At 46.4% G+C, this 23,765-nt stretch overlaps 1 long non-coding RNA gene across 1 annotated transcript; it reads right to left on the bottom strand.

Annotated features, from left to right (window-relative positions):
* Positions 1-536: 536 nt before the first annotated feature.
* LOC110342202 lies at positions 537-12,928 on the bottom strand. Its single transcript, XR_005879177.1, has 5 exons — positions 12,766-12,928; positions 12,489-12,567; positions 8,081-8,252; positions 7,234-7,362; positions 537-601 (listed from the first exon to the last, which is right to left on the bottom strand). It is a non-coding gene; the product is annotated as an uncharacterized LOC110342202 (long non-coding RNA).
* Between the last annotated feature and the right edge of the window lie 10,837 nt (positions 12,929-23,765).

Genomic DNA, 23,765 nt, shown 5'->3' with positions numbered 1-23,765 from the left:
TGCAGATGACAATGAGGCAATCTTAATAAAAAGCTAGAGCTCTTGGTTCCTAGACGGGGATGAAGATGAATTCTCCAGGTGAGATGATTTCACATGCCAATGTACTCTGTGAAGTTTCACTTCCTTTGCTATTTTCCCTCCATTTCTCAAATACCAAGAATACAGTTACTACCACCCCACCCTGAGTGCTCTGCATCTCATCTTTGAAGCCAAGCAGGGTTGGGCCTGCTAATGCTTACATAGGGAATTCAGAGTGGGTTTGGGGATGGGATTTGAAATTTAGATTGCTTGTATGACCCCCCCCAACAAAAAAGCCATTTAAGGGCTAGAGCAATGTCTCAGGGTTAAGAGCCCCTGCTGCTGGGTTCAGTTCCCAGCACATAATGCTCATAATCACCTGTAACTCCAGTTACAGGAGATCCTGTGCCCTATTCTGAATCCTCGGGTACTATGCACAAGCATGATACACAGACATACCTGCAGACAGAACACTCATATACATAAAAATAAAAATGAATTAAAACAATGAAATAAAATTATTTTTAAAAGTCCATTTAATTTCCATCTTCTTTCAATTCTGTTTCATCATCTTTCAGTTTCCCTGCCAATAAAATTGATAAAAATAGTAGAATTACTTTCAGAAGATTAGCGTAAGGATAGAATGATATAGTGCATGATGAATAAACGTTGGTTAGTGTTGCTAGTACTGGATGAGGAGCTAGAACTGGGAATAAGGAGGGTTGACTTCTCATTCTGTGCCAAAATATAATACAGTGGTCATCAGATTATTCCATACATAGGCTTGGACGTTCTTTATAGCTTCCACCAAGAGCCTGCACAGGTATAAGGTATAAGAGATGATCTTTGGCATAGAGCCATATGGGGGCACCCAGATGGTGTTCCTCTGCTGCTGTCACTGGCCCTGAACCCCAATTTGTCTTTAAGATCAAGGTAGTTCCCTAAAGTTGGAGCGAGGGTACACCTCATATTTCAATATCCTCTCTCCACCACAGTTCCCTGATTATGGCTAGCATTCCTGTCAAATGGAATTTGGCTAAATTGATAACGCTTTGGATCATTAGCTCATCTCCCTCAATGTATGATTTTCACTTCCTTCAAAGTTCATGAGGAGGTAGCAGGTTCAATTCCACCCTGTACAGTTAGCCCTCCCATGCCTGCTGCTCACACAAGGGATGAGAGCGTGGTGACAAGAAAATGTTTTGAACTCTGGGTTCCCTCCTGGTGGTGTCACTGGAGAACAGTGAAGGCGTGGCTCAGATTCAGAGTCCAGGAGCCTTATGCGGTTTTCCAGAGGCTAGGATCAGAGCCTGTGCGTGTCAGCCACCGCCTGCCTCCATGACTAATGTCCCCTTCCCTTCTGACTGCCTCTGCCTGGAACAGGGCAAGTCTCCCTACCAATGTCCCAGTGCTTACGTTAGATCTTTCAAAGGATTTTCTTGATATTTCAACTTAAAATCTTAACGGAAAAGACTTAGGATAGATTCTCTGTGGATCTGGAACGAGGGCCGGTTGAGCCATCCAGGAGTTCATTCGAAACCTTTCTCCTAATCCTATCTGTGCAATTCATCACTGCCTGAGGATTATAAATCCCAGATGCCACCACCTTCCAGGGGAAGGGTACTGTTTTGTCCTCTCCTTTGATGTCAGAGTTCTATTTGACATCCTGAAGCTCAGCCATGTACCCAGTACCCCCACTGAATAACACCCCCAGTGACCTACAAAGTGGACAGAAGCGAGGACAGCCTGCCTGCTGGGCTCCCTCTGCAACCCCTAACCTGGGAAATGTGTGTGCTTCAGGTTTGGCAGAGCAGGGGAATTCTCCTGACCCAATAGGGTGTCGTTTTAAGGAAAGAATTAGTTTTCTTTTCATAGAATCACAAAGCAGAACAGACTCTTGGTACTGATTTGGTCTATTCTTCTATTCCAGGCTGGGTTAAGTGAAAACAATAATTGTTAAACTTAGAAAGAAAGAGAGGAAAACACCCCCCAGAGAACTGCTCTAACAGCCCCTTGGGCAGGAGGGTTGTTTTTCCCTCCTGGATGCACTAACTCTCTTGGGATGCAATTTGAGCTCTTTGCCTATTGTTTCTGCTTTGCCTCTTTCTATCCCAGGGCTTTTCTCTCTGCCTGAGTTCTTATCCAATCGCCATCTCCCACTCCTACCTCAAAACCCACCCCCACTCAGATGTCTGTATACATTTACTTTTACACTATAATCACTGGACAGAACCCTGGAAGTGTAGTCAGAGCCCTGGGTTTACAAAACCAGGAGCATTTTTCCCAGGAGATACTTATGTAGCAATACCGACATTCTCCTGGCTCTACCTTTTAATTAGTTGGGGAGTTGCAGCCTAACGGTATGGGCGTGCTTGCCAGCTGTGCTTTTCGGGAAGTTATATGGTTGGCACTCATCCTGTCTCCTCCCTGGGTTAGGAAATTATAGATTGCTTGCTTGTCTTGGAAGTGTGAGTGCTGACCTTACCCCACAGAACCTTGTATACTCTCAAGCCTGTTCCAGCCAGTGCTCAGATCCTTAGGGACCCCTGTGGCAACACTCCGCTGGCTCTCGGGTCTTGCAGCTTGCTGGAGAGATGGCCTTTCGGTTGAAAGGGATTGCTTTCAGCTGTGACTGTTCAATCCTCTAGGGTGACCTTTTGCAGAATCAGTGTCTGCCAGGGGCCAGAGGAAAGATGTCATGACTTGAGGGGTGCCTGCAGCTCTCTCATGTAGGGCTCTGTTTGCACTTTAGGCTGCTGGACAACTTCTTCCCGTGAAATGAGAAGCTGGGGGGTTCCTTCTGGCCGCCTTCCGGAAAGGCCTCGCTATCTGTGCTTCCTCACGGGGGCCCTGTGGGCTGTAAGGCTGGAATCAGATCTCTCATCGCTGCTGTCTAATTAAATGTTTCTCCTCTACGCAGGCTGCTCTCACTTAGTTTATGAGCTCTGTCTCCGAATGACTGCATCACCCTGGTTTTAACTTCCAAGGTCCAGTGTGACCTCTATTAATGGGCGGATGCTGATGGCTCTCTCTTCTTTTATATCTAATAGATGCGTTTCCAGCTCCACTGTAAGCAGCCAGTGGCTCTCCAGTGTGTGCACACACAGGTTGTGTTGGTTTCTACCTGACACTTCCAGTTTAATCCCACCAGGGCAGTTCTGTCTTCAGTTGTCCCACACTTTGGCATGTTTTTTCTGTCTACACATCTACTTTCGTACTATTAAATGTAGATGCTCATACACAGACAGAAAGAGACACATACACTCATGTACATTTCAGCAATCACACGTGCTCTTTGGGAAAGGGCCTTGACCAGCCTCTACCCATGGCCCTTTTTTTAAGACAGGATTTTGTGGGTAGGAGGTGGGGATGGATGGGGGGGTGGAGTGGTGTACACCTTTAATCCCAGCATTTGGGAGGCAGAGACAAGTGGATCTCTGTGAGTTCAAGGCCAGCCTGGCCTACAAAGTGAGTTCCAGGACAGCCAGAGCTGTTACGTAGAGAAACACTGTCTCAGAGAAAAAAAAAAACAAAAAGAAAATAACAACAAAAGACAGGGTTCTGTCTGTCCTGGAACTCACAGCCATCCATCTGCCTGTGCCTCGTGAATACTGGGATTAATGGTATGCACCACCACACCCAGCCAGCCCCGGCTTTTGGCAGAGGTAGGGGACCAGGCAGCAGCCGAGCATTACATTCCTGAAGGCAGAGAGGAAACTCACCTGGGTAGCTTGCTTCAGAGATCTGCTGGACACGCCTGCCTTCTGGTCTGACTGGAGGGCATTGACAGCCCAGATGTCAGTCACAGCGAGTCTGCAACTGAACAGGGCTGCCACCTCCAACCCTACCCTCTCCATGCACCAGCCTCCTAATGTTTTTCCCAGATATCCTACTTTACTTTTAACTCATTAGGCCATGTGGTTCTGGGTTAGCTGAGAAGGGCCAACAGTGCTAATGTGTGGCAGGTGATGGTACAGCCTCCTCTGAGAAAACCTTTATCTGATGGTGATTGCTTCATGGGGAAAGGTATCCAAATTCATTCTGTGATATATGTGTATATATATAACATATATATATATATATATACACACACACATATAAACACACACAAGCACACACACACATTCAGCTTTCCACCTGCCAATCATAACTTCAATAGAAAGGTCTAAAAAGGAAACACACTGACTGGTGATCATGAATGCTTCCCAGTGCCATAGATTCCAAATGACCATGTCTCACCAGCCAGCTCCCAAAAAACCACATGGAGACTTATTATTAATTATAAATGCTCAGCCGATAGCTTAGGCTTGTTACTAATCAGCTCTTACAAGTTAAATTAACCCATATTTATTAATTCACAGGCTGCCACATGGCTCATGGCTTGTTATCTCATTTTCTACATGTCCTGCTTCCTCTGCGTCTGGCTGGTGACTCCCTGTGACTCTGCCCTCCTTTTCTTCCCAGCATCCTCTCAGTTTGACTCTCCTGCCTAGCTATTGGACAGTCATCTCTTTTATTAAACCAATCAGAAGTTGCCTTGGCAATGACACATCTTCACAGCATACAAAAAGATTATTCCACAATACTATGGAGGTTTATAGAGATGTCAAAGGGAAGTATTAATCTTCAGTTGTGAGCATGGGAAAACTGGTCATTCTTTGATGGCATGTGTGATTTACATGGCAGCACCATAGACGGTACGTAATTACCCAGAATATGTCACTTGCAGGTCATACCCACTGGCTGGGTCTTTACATGTCATGCCATGGATGCACAAAGGGAAAGCAAATGCTTCCTGGGAAGCCACCTGGTCTTTAATTAGGAGTTAGAGGAAGAAACAGGGTCTGGGCTACTGAGCTGTCTCCCACTTCCAGCTGTTCCCTTTACAAGTTCTCCAGGGCATCTCTTCCAGTTCATGCCTAAATTTAGAGACTCCCAAGCCTTTGAGGAGGGGCAGCCTCCTGGCTAAGAGTGGGTATCTGCCTGGCCAGGAGATACAAACACACAAGTGGGTAGACACTTTTCCAAGGACTATGGCTGAGACCTGGGGTTGGGCTGGGCTAGAGGACACCTCTGGGCTCACACTGAAGGGAGCACTGCTTGCTTAGGTAGCAGAGATGTTGAATCACAGGAATGGTCACAGCCCATAAAAGAGTTGGGAACCAAAACTGGAGAGAGGAAGGACTCTGACCTCCAAACTGAAGGGCTCAGCAGATGTGAAAGCCAGGGTAGAGTCAAGGACTCTAAGTACCTTAAGCACCAAGCAAGATGGCAGAGCAAGAGTCTCAGGGAATTCTGTTTCCCAACAGCAAGAAAACTACGGGTTGTAGTGAGAGAGCCCAGTCACAAGGCTGTGGCAATAACTAAGCAGAAACATGGTGACATCCCTGATAGAGATAGGGCAGTGGGAATATCACTACTATTAAACAGTCAAGCATCATAAGGTCTGGTACCTAGGCAGGGTACAGGAAGAGAAGAAGGTTCAGGTCATACCTATGTATCTGGCTTAGCTGGCTGGGTGAATACAGTGTCAGCCACAAAGGCTGGCACTGCAGGGAAGGACAGAGTTTGTGGATAAAGACAATGCGTAAGGGTCTGAGAGCTGCCATGTAGGTAGCTATAGGGCCTCTGAATAAGAGGCCACCAACATCCACATTTGGGTAACCTCATCCTAAAAAGTAGTGCTAAAGGATGTTCTGCTGAAAGTCCGGGTGGATTGAGAAGGGTGGAGTCTAGAATAGACCTCAGTGGGGTGGCCATAAATGAGAGGCCAGCATTTCTCTAGCCAGGTCTCTGTGAGGCATTCATGGAGCTTGAGTCTGGCATTGCTGGTTTGAAGACTCAAGTGCCATAAAATGGGGCTTACTGGGTGGAGGAGGACAGGACTGTGGAAGTTAATTCTGCTGTGGCAAGGGGACAGAGGCCTCTCTGGAATGAACAAGAGCTTTTAAGGTCTAGTCAATGTTTTGGCCTCAGCTGTCCCCTTGGACTGTCAGCAGTGGGTAATAGATGATAGGACATGAATGTTGGCTTTTAGAGATGCTTTACAGAGCCACATAAAGCCCGGTGGAGGGTTGGGGTATGGTCTGAAGTGCTCTGTACTGAATGAGTAAAAACCATTGCCAGCCATAGGCATGGGTATGGCAAGTGGTGTGCTGGAGTCAACTCCTATTGGCTCATAAGCTGAACCTTGTGTTCTGTGCCATCATCTTCACAGCTTGGAGTGGGCTTCAGTGGAGTATTTACACCATGGTGATCGGCAGAGGCTGCAAACCAGGCTATTGTCTATCAGAGAGCCAGCTGTTAAACACTGTCAGGTATGATGACACAGCCTGTAATCCTAGTTCTCACGAGACCGGCAGGATAATTACCATGAGTTAGAGGCCAGTCTATATGACATAGGCAGTACAAGGCTAGCCTGGGCTACAAAACAGGACCTTGTCTCGAGGCTGTTAACTATTCATTTACTGGTATACCACTGGGTGGAGTATAGCTTACACGTGTGGGCAGGTGAACAGGTAAGTTCAGAGAGACACGGGCAGGAGCAGGAAAAGGAGGCCTCAAAGTCTGGGATTTGAAACCTGGGGAATTCTGACTCTGCCATCTGTCAGCTGTGTGACCTGGGACAAATTATTTAACCTGTCTGGGCCTCAATTTCCAGCTTATGGTTACTATTAAATTTGCAAAAGTAACAAGCAGCAGGGCGTGACATATCATAAACATTTCACATGGACATTAGCCACACCACACTCAACCCCCTAGTTCTCTAGTCCCATCTGAAGAGCCCTCAGAAGAACCCCCTTCCTCTGCCCTAGCTCAGACATCACTACCTCTGCCCTGACCCTTCCTCTTCCTGCCCTTCCTGTCTCTTGCTCCCTTCAGTGTATTCTCCACACCGCAGTGCATGCTCTTTTTTTTTTTTTTTTTTTTTTTTTTTTTTTTTGGTTTTTCGAGATAGGGTTTCTCTGTGGCTTTGGAGGCTGTCCTGGAACTCGCTCTGTAGACCAGGCTGGCCTCGAACTCACAGAGATCCGCCTGCCGCATGTTCTAAAAGACATCCCAACATGTAAATGTGGTCGTGTCATCTATCCCCCTGGGACCCCTCAGCACAGTCCACCCCTTCTTTCATGACCACCTGACCTGCTCATGCGCCACCAGATTCCCAGTTCTGCACCACACCACAATTGCTGCGTGCAACTCTCCGGTCACACCTACCTGCCCATCCTGTGTTAGCCTGAGGACAGGTATTTCCCTTATCTCTGAATCGCTTAGTGCAGGACTCCACATCTTGTGGCTTTTCAATGGACATTTGTTATTAGTCAATTAAATGTTTGACTGATGTAGCTGGAATGAAAAATAAAGAAAATGGAGTAGGCTATAAAAAAAAAACAGAGATTAGTCCCAGAATCCCTTAGTCCTGTGGGTTGCCCATACAGCTGTCATGCACAACCAAGACCACTCAGTGACACTCCCAGGCACCATCTCTGGCATAACTCAGCAGACACCTTCTGGCTGAGCTCTGCACCTTCCTGGATGCCTAACTGAAGGAGGAACCCTAAGCTAGGCATTGCTTAGGAAATTAGCAGGACTCTGGTGGGTTAAAACCTTTTGGTTTTTCATGAAGGGCAGAGAAAGAGAATTCTTTCCTGTCTATACTGTGCTTAGCTTCCAGGGCCTTCCTGTTACCATAATGAGTCTTTGCAGGTGGCAGAAGGCTTTTCAGAGCAGTGGGGCAACATTTCACCCTCGGCCACAGTTTTCACACTGCCATCAGGAGCCTGCTAACTGTGCCACAGGCTGTGGGTTGCATCAGCTTGTTTGTGCTCTGGGGGGTGAATTCGGAGATGATGACTGACTGGGGTGATATCTAATTCTGCAGAGTCGTGTTTGGGAGAAGAGCAGAGGGGGCTATACTATGAGGGCCTTGGGCTGGAGCTTCAGGCCTGGAATCTTCCTCAGTTCATCTGCCCACAGCACTAGGCTGGAGGCTGGATGCTGGGAGAAGCTATGTAGGGGTCACCCCGTGTCCAGCCTGGGCATATCACCAGCTGTACCCCGACACCTTTGCCATCTCCGCCTTCCTGCGCCACTTCCGGCTGTACACGCCACACCTCCTCTGCCTGGCCGACAACGTGCTGATGTCACACATGATGATGGAATGACTCAGGAGAAGACTGGACTCTACATGGAGCGTTCCTTGTCCTCACAGCCCATATGGGATTGTCTCCTCCCTCCTGAAGGAAAAGAGAGTGGAAGGCACAGGGAAGTGACAGTGCTTTCTGGAGAAGGTTGGCTTTCATGAGAGTTCACAAACTGTGGGAGTTGTCCTGTTCCCGCTGGTTATGCAAAGGTATCTTGTGGGACACTGCTTCCATCCACAGTGAAGTCAGCCCTGGAATTATGTGATTAGATTCCTACTAGCACCCCCAGAATACTAGAGAGGCAAATGAAAAATTGGGGATAAATGAAACTAAGGGGCTTGGAGAGGTGGCTAAGTGGTTAAGAGCCTGTGCTGTTCTTCCACAGGATCCAAGTTCAGTTCCCAGCACCATGTCAGGTGGCTCACAGGTGACTATAAGGTCAACTCCAGGGAGATTCAGCACCTCTGGCCTCCAAGGGCACAGGAACTCATGTATGTGGTCGTAGATGCCCCCAGCACATAAAATTAAATAAAAATATAAAAATTAACTAGAGAGCTATTGCAGATACCATTTCTCTGTTGGAGAAGAGGGGTGTGGCCAAGAGGCCTTTGGGTGTGCCTGCCTCTGCTGCTTTGTCCTGGCTTTGTCTCTCAGGCCCTTGCCCATATGCTACTTTGGGAAGATCACAAGACTCTGGAGTATGCCAGGTGACAGGAGTGAGAATCTTTTCCTTTGCATTTCAATGAGAACCCAGAAGCCCAAACACCTGCCCATAGGACCCAGAATGGATCCCAACCCACAATGGCCCTCTTACTTGGGGATTGAGCTGGAAGTGAAGCAGGTCATGGGACAGCCTGCAGGTCCTTCCTGCCCCCTCTATAACCTGAAAGAGGCTAAGTCACTCTGGCATAGTGTCTCTTCCCTTCTCCCCTATGTAGCTCTTGAAAGTGCAGGTGCCTATGCACGTGAGACAAACTTTAATACAGAATTTAATATAGCAGTTATGGGGAAGCCACACACTCATCAAAGCCTTGCAGCTCTCTGCTTACTGTGGGTGCCTGAAATCATTGCAGTCCCTTTCGGGGGCTGTCCCTGGACATTCCCTGGAGCCTGCCTTATGGACTTGGGCAGAAGGACAATGGGGTAAAGACTAACTTCTGTCCAAACAACAAATTACCTCTGAGGTGCTGAGATCCCTGTAGTTTTTGTTAATGTGTTTATTTAAAAACAATTTGTAAAAGTAAGTGTATCTTAGGACAGTTTCAGCTGAAGTTGAAAAAACCAGCAGGAGATACACATCATCGGTTGTTTTTTATTCTCTCCACCTCCAAGAGACAAGAGAGCAGGACAAATGAAACGTGTGTCTAGCATAGCCTGGGATGAGCTGTCCAGGTTAGTTTCCAGGCTGACTGTGCTCCAGAGCACCAGCTGAGGTTTCCCATGTGAAGCAGGGTCTGGATGAGGGATAGTGAGGTTGGTTACTAGACCAGTGGGCAATATGGCAGAGACAGAGTGACTGGGGAGAGCTCTGAAAGGGAGCAGCACCTCACGAACTGCCCTGGGTTGATCCTGGTTTGGCTGTTGTTCTTCAGAAGATAGGGGGCCTGTGCTAGCCAGGGCTAAGACACTCCTGGAATAGAAACCATTCTGGGCCACTAGAGCACTTCCTTTATATGAAGCAGAGCGCTAAAACCCTGATTTGCATCTCTGTGCTGTCCACAGTTTCCCACAACACACCAAATGTGTCAGGGACTCTAGATAAAAGAAACACAAGTCCAGATAATAGGGGTCGTGCTGTGCCCTCTCTTGCTTGTCAAGGGTAGGTGAACTTCAATGCTACACTGGCTGCTGCCTGTGGGGATTCCCAGTCTGATCTGAGCCCTGAAGTCAATGTAATTTCAGATAACCCTGAGACGGGACATAAAACAAACATAAAGTGAGATAAAATCCCCTGGCACCAGATGTTAGCTTAGATAATTCTGGATAATTAAATATCCTTCTCCATACATCCCCCATATTTTCAGACACATCTGTCTATTATTTTGCACTTGTGCAATGATGAAAAAAGAAATCCAGGTCAGGTTTTCCCTCTGAAATGTCATGAAGCCGGCCTGAAAGAGTAGATAATGGAAAGCCCCCCAATAACCACATTTTCATCATCTGTTATCTATTGTGCATCTTGCTCTTTGTGTTCAGGGAACCGAGGAGGCCGGAGATTTAGACTCACTGTCACTGATCCCCATGTTGACAAGACCAGCACTGGGGGAATACGGTGGGATGCTGGCTTGTTTTTCCAGGAAAGCTGACTGAGCAGCTCTCCAAATATCTGCAAGCGCAGGCCAGAATTCCATCCAGCCTTCCAACTTTGCACTAAGACTCAGCATTAACAAAGCCAGTTTTATTTCTTGGACTGTGGGAGTGTTACAATTCATCCTTTAAGTGGCCATTCAGTAAGCATTTTGATAGGAAACACTTTTATTGCAAAGTGAGACGTCCTTTAAATGACTTATGAATGGAGAAGTGGCTCTGTTCACAGTTTGGTCACTGTAGTCTCATTTGTCAACATGACTTCCTGGGAGGAACATCTTTCTCATAGAATTAATGCCCGACTTAGATGTGTAGGTCTAAAGGTAGGTGTGTGTGTGTGTGCACGCGCGTGTGCGCACATGTGCATTTCTTCCCTATTCTTTTTTACAGGATTCCCTGATTTAAGCCTCAGATGTCAGCCTTGCCACCTACAAGGTTGCTGCTGGGAACTCTGATGTTCTCATAGTGGAGAGGTAGCACTCTGTAGCCTAGGCTAGCCTTAATCTTTCAATCCTCCATTCTTGGCCTGACAGTTCTGGGATTATAAACTCCAAATGGAGCCATCCCCTTCTGTCAAGAATAATCACAGGCACGCGTAAGGGTGCTGGTGGTGTCTGCGAACCTAAAGCACAAGAAACTTTAGGACGCCGCCTTGCTAGACCCCAAGAGGATGGACCAAGGAGAGGCTGGTACATCTCCACTGCAAAGAAACAAGCTCTGTGAGCCGTGAGATATCCTGTCCTATACTGTGAGGCTGGTCACATTCCCTTTAGATGTCAACCCTGAAGATGTCACTGCCTCTTTGCTCCTCCCAACTGGAGTGTATTGTGAAGGGCACAGCGTGGAAGCAGAAGACCCAGATTTGAACCTCAGGCCTGTCACTCACCTGCCAGGGGTTTAGAGCAAGATGGCTCTGCTTTTTTTCGTCACCTATATACGGGATAAAACCACCTAAAAGGTTCTTTTGTTTGTTTGTTTGTTTTGTTTTTTGTTTGTACGAGACAGGGTTTCTCTGTATTGTTTTGGAGGCTGTCGGTCCAGCCTGGCCTCGAACTCACAGAGATCCGCCTGCCTCTGCCTCCCCAGTGCTGGGATTAAAGGCGTGCGCCACCACCGCCCGGCTTCAAAGGTTCTTTAAAGGGACCTGAGCCTACTTATGTTATCAGTTTCCTACTGCTATAGCAAAACACCAGAGACAATTGAAAGGAGCGAGGGTTGAACTTAACTGTGCTTTCAGAAGTTCTCATCCTCAGTCGCCTGACTCCATTGCTCCTGGGCTGTGGTGAAACAAGGCACCAGGGTGGAACCAGTTACTCACTTCATGGCCACCAGGCTCACAGGTCAGCGAGAGATCCAAAGACAAGATAAGCTGATGGGGAAGTCCTGTGTATATGTCAATAAAGCACTGTTGGCCAATAGGGAAGCAAGATAGGTGGGACTAGGAGTCCAGCAGGACTCTGGTAAGGAGAAACAGAGGGAGTCATCATGTAGCTGCCGTAGGGGTAAGAAGTCCGGACCCTTTTCTCCAGTAAGAAAAATACTTAGATTAACAATTATGGGGTAAATACTTAAGTCAGAGTTAGCCAGTAAGAAACAAGCAAGGCCAACAGCTTCATAATTAATACAGCGTCCTGTGTGTTTATTTGGGGACTACAACACAGCAGAGCCCAGGCGACTGGGAAGGAAAAGCCTTCACTCAACAATAAGCCATTTCAGGAGCTACTCTCAGTGACCCATTTCGTTTAACTGTCTTCTCCCCGAACGCTCATCCGATTGTGAACTCATCAACCAATTGACCCACTGATGAGTGTAGTGCGTATGATCCAGTCATCTCCCAAGGGCTGTCCTCTGAACACTGAGACAATGGGAGCAAGCATTTAATACCGAAGTCTTAGAGACACTTCGTATCCAAACCATAATGCCCCCCACATCAGTGAATGTGAACGCAGTCTGTAAGCTTCAAGCACTAAACAAATGCATATTATCGGCGAAGAGGTTAGCTTTGCACGTCAGCTGATTTACCTGTAAGATATGAAGTAGTGAAATCCTCGTGATAAACATATCACTGTTGATGCGACACCCTTACCAGACTGCTCTTTTCCTTAAAACAAAAGGGAAAAACAAATGAACAAAGGCTCGCCACAGGCAAAGGATGACAGTCCCTTCTGCTCCTTCCCAGAAAGGGAGTCTGAGGCATTAGTTCCTTCTCTGTGACTAGGGATGAGGGTGTTCTTCAAATGGGACAAAAGAGGGACCAGAGGAAGCCCACAGACTGAGAGCACAGGGAAAGTCCAGTCACCTGCTGCATGGACGCTGGATGCAACTTAGGGTGGGTGAGCTTTGAGTGTGGCCAGACACGGTTTCAGCCCTGGGTCAGCTCCTACTAAGCTCTATGGGAGCCGCCAGCCCCCGCCACCCCCAGCTTCAGTTTTGATGAGCTAGGAAGAACCGAGAGAAGTCTGGGGTTCTGGCCACGGTGCCTCACACAGGATAAGTTTGCTATTTTAACCATGTTCTTACATCACAGTGATTGCCATTGCCCAGTGTGACTGCTCCAGTGACCATTGCCACATCACACATAGCACACAGTAGCCAGAAAGCACACACGTATGCACACACACATGACCCTACCCATTTCATATGCTCATAGACTGTGGGTCAGGAGTTCTGAAGCAGCAGAGAAAAACTGGCCCGTCACTCTGTCGTGTTTCGAGCTTCAGCTGGGAAGGTTAAAAATCCAGGCTGTCTTGATGGGTGGGGCCTGGAATTATCTGGACACTCATTCACTCACACCTATGGTGCCCCAGCCTGGGAGATACATGAATGCTGGAACTTCTAGCCAAAGAGCCTGCTTTACGTGGCTTCCCCACGACATGGCAGTCTCAGAGGAGTGAGACTTCTAATGTGACATCTGGATTCTTCCACAGTGAGTGTCCTAAGAGAAGCGGGAGCAGACCAGTCACCTTCTGACTGGAAGTTTGCTGTGTTCTAGCGGCTAAGAAGGAGTCCCTAAGCTTGGCACATGTGGGTGGAAGAGGAAATAAAGAATCTATAGACATGTTTTGAAGCCACCACATTGACGATGGAAAACAGTGATGCTTATGCTAGCACGCTCTCTCATCGAGTCCCCAAAATGCCTTTGAGGGGTGAACATGACAAGAAAAGGGACCCTGTTTTATCGATACAGAACAAGGCTTGGAAAGGTCCGTCATTCCAATCTGAGATGCACGATTGAGAGTCCTTAACTGATGTCCCCTGGTCCCTTTCAGCCCCACAGTGTGGTGGTTTTCCACTCTCTGCAGAAAGAGGTGGCTCTGCGAGTGGTTTAACTAGAATCCTACTTAAACTATTTCACCAACTCCTGTGACTTCCTGGGGCAAATGGAATTGCTTCCACTTGGCCTGCACCTGGATTCTGAAGTTAGCTAATTTTAGACTCCTTGGTCCAATGCCAAATATCAAAGGAGAGTTGAAAGAATAATCTCTGCTCAATTAGAGTACAAATTCCTTCAACTGAGACCGATTCTGGTGCTCGTTGTGTTAAGATAAGAAAACCCCCATTTATCACGTACCTTTAAGCTCAGCCATTTCAAATAGACCAAGAAGGGGGGATGGGAGGGATCCAGAGCTTTAAGCAAATTACTCACTGAGAGAGCAAGTGGCAAGCTTGAGGCCCAACGTTGTGGAAGTTCTGCAGCTACAAGGCGATTAGCATAGCACTTGTGTCGCTTTCCTGAGCGAAAGTTGGTCATCTGTAAATTAAACGTTTAATTTTACATTAATTTGGTACTGATGTGAGGCTGGATAATTTCCTAGCAAAAATCTCCTGTGAAAATTTACTTCTTAATTTCAATTTTTGTTAATGGGAGTTGCTAGAAATTGGATTTTCTTCAAGTTGGACCAACTTTTATCACATAGTTTCCAAGTAATTGCTAATATGCCTTTAGAGGGTTTGTTTTTATTTTTTTGCCTACTGTCTATTGGGATATCCACTCTGAATATTGTATTCATAGAATGTTTCTTTTTAATTTATGGTTTATATTTTTACAAATACAGTGACAGTGAGGGAAGGGTAATAAGAACTGTGAAGAAACATTGACCAAAACTTAAAAGCTAAATATAACCCTTTCCAGTGGGAATCATGGTGGGAGATAAGTACGGAATTACCTCACGCAAGGACAACAAGATGGCTCCTTGAGTAAAGAAAGACACTTGCTGCCAGACTGATACCATGAGGTAAATCCCTGAGATGTACTACGTCTAGCACTTCCTTGAATTTCGTGAGTGATAAAGGAGATATAGAAAGTTCCTGTCGTTCCCCTCACTATCTAGCTATGGGCTGAGACAGGTGCATAAGACATTGTAACGGCCAGTTTTGGTCACAGCAAAATATCATGTCAAGCAAGAATATAGTTCTAGACCATGTGATACTGAACCATCATGAGTGTTTTGTAAGATCGTTACAGCTGGTTCCTAGGCCGATATGCCCCTCATATACTTTCTGAGCATTAATCCCCGTTTCCTATGGGCTAGTTGTCTTTCTTGTCTCCATATCCCACAGGAATGCTCTGATAAAGGATGTAGACCACCTTCCCCTCCCACACAGACCAGCTTACCGCCCAGTACATTGTCACATTAATATCTATCAGGTCATTTGACCATCAGAACAATTACATGTTTGTTTTTCTTTGGAAAGTAAGTCGCCACTTACTATGGGTCAAAAAGTTGTCACCAGGAAGTTAGTATTTTTGACATCTGAGGGACCATCAAAGGCTCTCATTACAGAAGTCACAGGAAACCAATACACACATACACACACAGAGAGAGAGAGAGAGAGACAGACAGACAGACAGACAGACAGAAAAAAGAGGACCCTAGAGAAAAGATGTAGAGCGAAGAACACACATGGTCAAGCATGGAGTGTGAAGCTGGAAACTTGAAAAGTGAGGTGTGAGGTCGGGCGGTGGTGGCGCACGCCTTTAATCCCAGCACTCGGGAGGCAGAGGCAGGCGGATCTCTGTGAGTTCGAGGCCGGGCTGGACAGACAGCCTCCAAAACAATACAGAGAAACCCTGTCTCGTAAAACAAACAAACAAAAAAAAAAAAAGAAAAGAAAAGTGAGGTGTGGATTTCCTCATTCTGTTCTGTGTTGTATCCTAGGGCAGGCACTGGGCATGCAATCCTGCTTTAAGATGCATGGAGTTTAAAGTCAAGTACAGGAAATGGAACACTTGGGCTTTTATGTGGTCCAGTTGTATCTCCACCAAAAAAAAGTCCATATGTTTAAACAATGGTCCCCATGATGGCACTATTTGGAGGCAGTGGTGTTTTAAGCCTCAAGGCTTCATAAAAGGTCCTAGGATCAGTTTGGGTGAGCCCTAGAAAGGACTGTGAGACCTCAAGGCTTTGTTCTCTGGTTTGAGATATAATCTAGTTCCTGCACATACTCTCCCCACCCACCCACACATACAGTGATGAAGCTAGAGAAAGAAGCCTTAGATCCTGGGTCATGTGATTTGGACTTTGACTTCAAACCTTGAGCTAAACAAAGCTCTTTTTCTAGCTCGGCAGTCGTTCTCAGACATTTTGTTATCACAATAACAAGGTGTCTTAGGCACAGAATTCCAGCAGAACTAGACTGTTCTAGTAAAGATGCCTTACTGAAAGCTTTCAATAGCTTTGGACAAACACATCCCAGAGACAACAGGAGGGGGTTGGGGATGAAGTGGGAACTTCCTAGGGTTAGATGACCTTTGTCCTAATGAAGAGTAAACATTCATCAGGAATGACAGGTCATGTGGGGCAAGGGAGGTATCATAGTAAGACAGGCAATGACCCAAATGGAAAGAGAAAGAAGTGAAGAGTGACTTCCAGGAAAAGCTGTGATCAAGGCGAGATTAACATTGTAGCATGTCTGAATCCAATCCAGTCCTGAGTGACATTAATGATGGAGACCTCAGATCCAAAGGAACATGATTAGGCACAGTGTCAAGGGTCTATAAAAACGAACTGTTCTTGGGATGGGTGGGCAGAATTGTAGATCAAGGAGATTGGCAGGTGGAGGAAAGGCAAGATAATGGGGAGTGAAGGAGGTAGGAGACAGTCAATGGGCTGGTGAGGTTCGGTTCTGGGAACTTGAATTCAGAAAGCAGTGCAGACGCCCAGCAAAGTAGGTTGGCTGTAATCCTGTGGATCTCTACTGACTGCTCAATGCTGTAATCAGCTTGGTGCATAGCACTGAGTGGATTCGGTTAATCTGTGTTAAATAAATAAGTAAATGTGTTAGGAAACTTTGACGATTAATTCCGTTAACTCAATTGGATTAAATATTGTCTTAGAGTTTCTACTGCTGTCCTAAAACACCATGACCAAAAGCATGTGGGGTAGGAAGGATTTATTTCTAAATCTTAGAACCCCCAGGTCATACTCCATTACTGAAGGAAGTCAGGAGGAACTCAAGGCAGGAACCTGGAAGCAAGAACTGAGTCAGAAGTCATGGGGAGATTCTGAGTAAGACTGATACCCGTATCTTGCTCAGCTTGCTTTCATGTACAGCACAGGACTACCTGCCCAGGGGTGGCTGTGCCCTGCCATCAATCATCAATCAAGAAAACGCCTGCAGATTTGCAAAAAGGCAATCTGGAGGGAGCAGTTTCTCAACCCCAGTTCCTCCTCCCAGATAACTCTACCCTGTGTCAAGCTGACAAAAATTAGTCAGTGCAGAATACCTGGGTATGTCAGTGAGACTGTCTCCAGGCAGGGTCATATCACTAGGACTCTGACTTAACCAAAGGCTTTGCCTACTGGTAGATTCAAATTTTCGTGGGTTATTGGGAAGCAGTTGTGTAGAGGGAGAAAACTGATCATTAGGAACGTATCTTTGGGGAGCTCTGTTTTTCCCGTGATCCTTTCCTGTTCCTGGTTCCTCAGCTTCCCACCCACTACAAGGTGAAAAGGCTCTTCCACCATGAATTCCCATCACCATGACGTTCCGTCCTAGTGCATGGGCCAAGTGAGCACCCAATAAGCCCTCTGAAACTGTGCACCAAAATAAAGATACGTCTTTCTTCATTTCCTGTCATGTGTGTCAGACATCACCACGGACACAGAAGGGAAACAGGAAAGGAAGAATTTGGGGTCTGTTGAGTCTGGTGACACAGGGTTCAGAGAAGTGGGCATTTCCATCCTTTTGGGGGTGAATATCTTCCAATTTACTCCAAGACTTGGCTCTCAGCCAGAACCAGAGGCACTTGGTGGGACAGCAGTGCTGTCAGGACCGTGAGTTTGGAGATCACGGTGATCAAAGGCCTAGAGATGTAAAGCAATGTGGCATGGGCCGGTGAAGTGTCATGCTAAAGGTTTAGATTTTATCCTGAAATCGATGGGAAAGTTCAGAAAGGTTTTAAATGGGGAACTGCAAGGTCTAACTCCTATTTGGGAAAGACAACTCTAGCATCAGTGTAAATCTGATTGAAGGAGAAAGGCAAGACGCAGAGAAACTATTCATAAGCTACTCCAATAGTGCAGGCGAGTGCTAATGAAACCCTAAAGTAATTGCGTGGTGATGGGGCATGGAGGACACAATGCTTAAAGGCAATTAGGAGCTTTGGTCAACTACATGGAATGAAGATGATACAAAAGATTGCGAATATAATGATGTAATGCTGTTACTCTATAAAGGAAAGGTAAGAGAATGGTCCCAAGAAAGTTGAGGCTTACCCTCAGGATAACCACAGTAATGCTGGACACAGACACCACAGCCTGCGTTAGTGAATAGTAAATCCGGAACCTAGACACATCAGAATGTCTCATCAGAATCCACCCTCATAGAATGGAGCCTGCCAGTGTATATGTTTTTGAGTCTGTCTCTCTATTGAAAGGTATGCTTCAAGTCTGATGGTCAAAAACAGTGTTGCATGTGTGTCTCTAGGGCAAGGGAAGCTGTAAAGTGAGTAACTAAACTATCTCTGATTCCCACCTAAAGTCTTAAGGAAGAGAGTTCTTCAACAGAAGGCTGTCTGGAGGGACTGGTCAACCATAATTGGCAAATATCCACTAAATATATGAAGAGTTAGAAAAACAAAAAAGATGACGGCGAGGATCCTGAGGGAAATATGATCTAAGGGACAGAAAGAGTCAATGAACACTACTAAAAAGCACAGTTGAGAAGGGTATAGAGTAGGAAGAGAAAGCACTGAGTACGACTGAGCAGCCATGGGTGTGCAGTGTGAGGTGGCCAGTGGCTTGGCAGGGGGAGCGTTTGCAAAGTTAAGTGAGGGTACTCAGAAGTGTGGAGTTGGGTTAGCGAAGACAGAGGATGGACTCTTCCAAGAAGTCAGAGGATAGACTCTTCCAGGAGGGACAAAGGAAAAGAAAGTCAAGACTGAGGAGTAGCAGAGAATGAGAGGGTGTGGACTGGAGCACCTTGAGTATGTGCTGGGCCAACTCTGTGTTCTCTAAATGTGCCCGCAGGCTGCCGGGAGAACAGATTTAGCAATGGCCTCTCCCTTTCTGCTGCTCTGGTGAGGCTACTCTGTTCAGCAAAAGGTATTAGTGTTCCTTTCAAGGTCCTAAATTTCTGATGAATCTGCTTCTTTGGGGATTAAGAACACAGAAAGCCTCAGCTTTAGTTCTGGTGTTTGCAAACATTCACTGTAAAAGACACCCAGGAAGGGTGGAGACATTGTGGAGGCAGGAGACTTGATCTGAGCCCAAACTTGTAGCACCTCAACCCGTGCATCTCTGCCGTATCCCAGATGGACATGGCATCCAGCCCAGGGTTTTTAGTGACTGTGGCTGCCATCCTAGGAAACTCAGAAAGCTGGATGTTCTCAGCAAGTCCAACAGCTGATGTGCACTCAGCCGCCTTCCCTAGACAGGGCCCACAAGAAGCATCAGCTCTGTTTGTCTGAGTTAAAGTCCCCTTTGCTCCAAAGATGTCTAACAATTAGATGCACAGGTGCCGAATAGGAGTTAATAAAAGCCGAAGAATACTAAGCCCTCTGCTTGTGTTGTCACCTCCCCCAGGAACATGTCCATGAGTAAAATGTAATAGACTTACCTTTCAGATAGGGAAGCCACCAAATAAGATGGGAAGATACTCCACCTCCATTACCGCCGTGGCTATCAATGCCTGCAAGTCCAGGGCATTTTACAATAGACATCTGGGAGAAAAAAGATAGTGAGTGGGTGGAAAGAGATGTTCCTGTCAGTCACCTGTGTGTGTGTGAGTGTGTGTGTGTGTGTGTGTGTGTGTGTGTCTGTGCACGCTTGAGCTATACTACCCAATAGTTTTGGAACGTTCTTCTTCATTGACCATCTTTTGAGACAGGGTCTCTCATTGGTCTGAAATTTGCTCAGTAGGCTAGGTGGCCACCTATCTCTGCCTCCCCTATATAACCATACCCAGCTTTGTTTGTTCTGTTTTTAAATGTGGGTTCTGAGGATCGAATTCAGGTCTTCATCAAGCACTTTACAGACTAAGCTGTCTCTCTAGCCCTCTATCGCCCACCCACCCTTAATCTGCATAAAACATTTTAGCTAAAAAAAATCTAATGTTTGCCATGACCGCACCAGTATATGACAAAACAATTCTTGCAGCAAATAAATGAGCAGTGGCCCACCCTGCTCTCCTCACAGATACTGTTGACGAGGACCTTGCTCATTTGTTGAAGGGTGAGATTATCTGTCATCCAAATACCTAACTCCTTGGAGACGGGCAGAGCCTGACACTGCATAGCCGCTCATCTCTGCACTGCTGAGCTGGTAGAAAGCCCCTTTCCCTTTCCACTAACAGCTTCTCCACAGACTTACGGATTGCTTAGGGGACCTGCTTCTGCCCTGCATGGTAGGCTTACCCAGGTGACTTTTCACCCATCCTTTACTGAGAACGGTCTGTTTGTTTGTGGACCGCTGACCCTCAGAGATGCCAGCATCCAAACAAGGGTACCTACTGGGTAGGGCAGACATGTTTGTGCCTGATCTCTAGCTAAGGTTCCTGGAAATAATTAAGTTAAATGCCTTTGAGTCTTGGCCAAGCTCGTGGTAAAATTAGGCGAGGCCTTGAAGAGGAAAGAGAGACTGCAGTTTGGGCAAAGTTGTACATTTGCAGTTTCTTTCTCTTTTTCTTCCTTCAGACATCATGGCGGCTTGTATCTGAGAAGGTCTCCTTGAAGGAAGGTAGGAAACATATTGCAGGATGCTTGACAAGGGTAACAAACCATGAGGAGGTATAGGAGGGGAATCAGGGAAGGCAGGACAGGGCGTTCTACTCACCTCAGCCTCAGGACTCCTTAAGATAACAATGTAGTCAGGGAAAGTGAGGTTTTTATGAGAGGTATCCCAGAAGGAGCCTAGACGGAAGGCCCAGGCTGCTTCCAGTGTCTCACAGGGGATCTTTTCAACCCCAGAGTGCTTCTGTGGTTCCTGTGTGTGTGGCAGAGTCAGCCTTGTTAGAGTGTGTCACAGGAGAGTGGCCCCAGTACTGTGATCAGAGAGGCCCAAAGACGCTGTTAGATTTCCCCCTCTTACTACTGAACTTTGTTATGTATGTAAGTGTTTTGCTTGTATGTATATATGTGCACCACATGCATGTCTGGTACCCAAGGAGATCAGAAGAGGGCATCTGGTCCCCCAGAACAGGAGTTACACATGGTTGTGAGACACCACGTGGTGCTGGGAACTGAACCCAGCCCCTCTGTAACAGCATCTGCGCTCTCAGAAACCACAACGCCCTCTCTCCAGCTCCTCAGCTCCTCTCTTGAACTCACTTAGCAGCAGAATAGAAGGTTCCTGTGGGAGAGGCACTGTGATGTTCCCAAGGCAGCAGCCTCTGAGGTAGTTTTGTAACAACAAGCCCCATTAGAACATGTCCTTGGGGGAGAAAACCAGTACTGACCGGGACTCCTTGCCATCTGATCACCTAACCTGGGCTGGCACTGGGAAGGGGTTCTAACAGGAGGAAATGATTTTGCTGCTGTTTTAATATGCCCAAGACCAACTTCATTCCCTGAGTCTTGACTTTTTTAATCTAGAAGGTAGAGCTAATATCATTGGAAGAGTAAAGAGAAATCACAGGTAACTCTCACATTACAGAATGGATGCTGGAGGTCATAGGTCAGCCTTCTGGCCCTCAGGCTACAGGTTGTCTTTTCTCACCACCTTTTCTGTCACCATCTGCCACCCTCACCCCACCGCCTCAGCCTGTCTTAAGTGTTCTTTTTATATGTCGTTGTGTTCTTGGCACCATTAAGTTTTAACCGTCCTTCCAAAAAGTAGACAACATTATTGTAGACAGAGAGATGACAGACGCAGGGGCCAATGGGTAATCTTTATATAAAGAGGCACACTAAGTAAATATCTGTTCGCATGATAGCAAACAATGAGGTCAGTGTACCCCAGGGTAACTTGGAAAGAATGGGATGTCTGTTTGAGTGAGTGCTCTCAGCAAAATCCCACATCGTTTCCTAAACAAAGGACTTAACCTGGGAAAACACCATCTGCTTGAGCCAAAGTGGTCAAATACCTAGAGGAAACGCCGTAAATAGCGTAGTAAATAGCGCTTTCCCATAAAGGCACACCTTCTAGTGATGAAGACGCCTTATGGGGCGAGGTCTCTCTCTGTAGAAGCTCAAGAACCTGAGACTGAGCTGGAGCACTTAAACTTGAGGTGGCACTGGGGGCTGCTCGTAGGCCGTCAATCTCCAGTGGATTTCTAGTCCACTGATCTAAAACAGTAGCCTCCAGAACATCCCTTTCTCTCATCAATCTTCTCTGAAATGTGTTTTAGTATATCAAATAAAACTGAGAAGGCACTATCTATTTGTTTATATTCTATTTCTCATCCTCTACAGGATTAACCATTTTAGGAAGAAAGTTGCCCCAATTTAGCAGTGTCATGGTAGTGTTCCTTTTGAGTGTCTTGGGAATGCAACAACAGTTTACACTTAGTCTGATTTGTCTTTGGAAAGAACCTGAGCTGGGTTTGGGAGGTGGCGGTCTCCAGGGAGCACCAGTGTAGACTTTGCTTGGCAAGTGCACACCGAGGTAAAGAAATACCGCAGATGAAGCCTGGGACCGGGTTCATCAGGGCTGCAGTCGTGGGAATCTGGGTGCACATTGAATACAGACTGGAGAAGCTGAACTTCACCCTGTGGGGAATGAAGAGCCAATGAGGTTTTCAAGCAGAAGAGCGAGAGAGCATTTGTCTTGAACTGCCATCACGATTTTCCCTTCAGAATATAACTTGGGAGAACTCGTCAACCCTTGGACCTGACTGTCTGTTCCACACCATCTTCAGAGGTCTCCTATTAACATAGGTGCCCCAGCTTCCCACAGTATTCCCTGAATTCCATATAGAAGATGACACTTCCATACAGAAGAGACACTATTGTGCCATGTTCCACTACAGGAAAAAAAAAGTGATGAGTAGCTTAAAATCTCCAAGTAAAGCTGAAACCCAAAGGACAATAGTGACCCATCCCAAGCCCTTTAGCCAATATCCAGGGATACTTCTATTTAGCAAGTTTTATTCTGCGTGCAGGGAATACTCAAAATGAAGACAGAGTTTCTATCTTCGGGGCATGCACAGTCTTGTAACAGAGAGGAACACACAAACAGAGGATCTCAAGAGATGTGTGGAATTGGAAGACGTGATCACTGTAGTGTTATTTGACTCTGAATTTCTCTGCATTTGTGACTGCAAAGGGAAACCTTTAGTAGGAGATAGATGGTTTTGAGTATTACAGGAAAATAAGAACAGAATACTTGACACACACTGCAAGGTTACAGAGAGTTATTCTGTTGAGCTTCAACTGTCAACTTGACTGACACAGCCTAAAGTTATCTGAGAGAATAGTCTCAGTTGAGGAGTGGCCCAGATAAGAGTAGCCTGCTGGCATGTATGTGGGAGATATCTTGATTGTTAATTGATGTAGGAGGGCCCAGTCCACTGTAGATGGTTCCATTTCCCCAGATGGTGGTCCCCAGCTGTATAAGCAAGTTAGCTGAGCAAAGCCAGCCAGGAAGCCAGGAACAGCCTTGGGTCCTACCGCGCTTATCCAGTCATGAAGTGACTTCCTTGATTGGAATAGCAAGTAGGGCTGCCTTCAGGTTTCTGCCTAAAGTTCTCCCTGACTCCCCTCTGTGATGGACTGTTAGCTCGACTGTAAGATGAGCAAATCTTCCTTCTATAAGCTGCTTTCGGTCAGAGTGTTCAATCATAGCAAAGAAAAGAAGCTGAAACAATGTCTTAGTCTATTTTCTGTTGTACCAGTAACCCAACCCAGATAACTTACAGTGA

The sequence above is a fragment of the Mesocricetus auratus genome, unplaced genomic scaffold, assembly GCF_017639785.1.
Source record: "Mesocricetus auratus isolate SY011 unplaced genomic scaffold, BCM_Maur_2.0 Super-Scaffold_100009, whole genome shotgun sequence".
NCBI classification, from domain to species: domain Eukaryota; kingdom Metazoa; phylum Chordata; class Mammalia; order Rodentia; family Cricetidae; genus Mesocricetus; species Mesocricetus auratus.
This window is presented reverse-complemented; position numbering and strand designations above follow the sequence as displayed.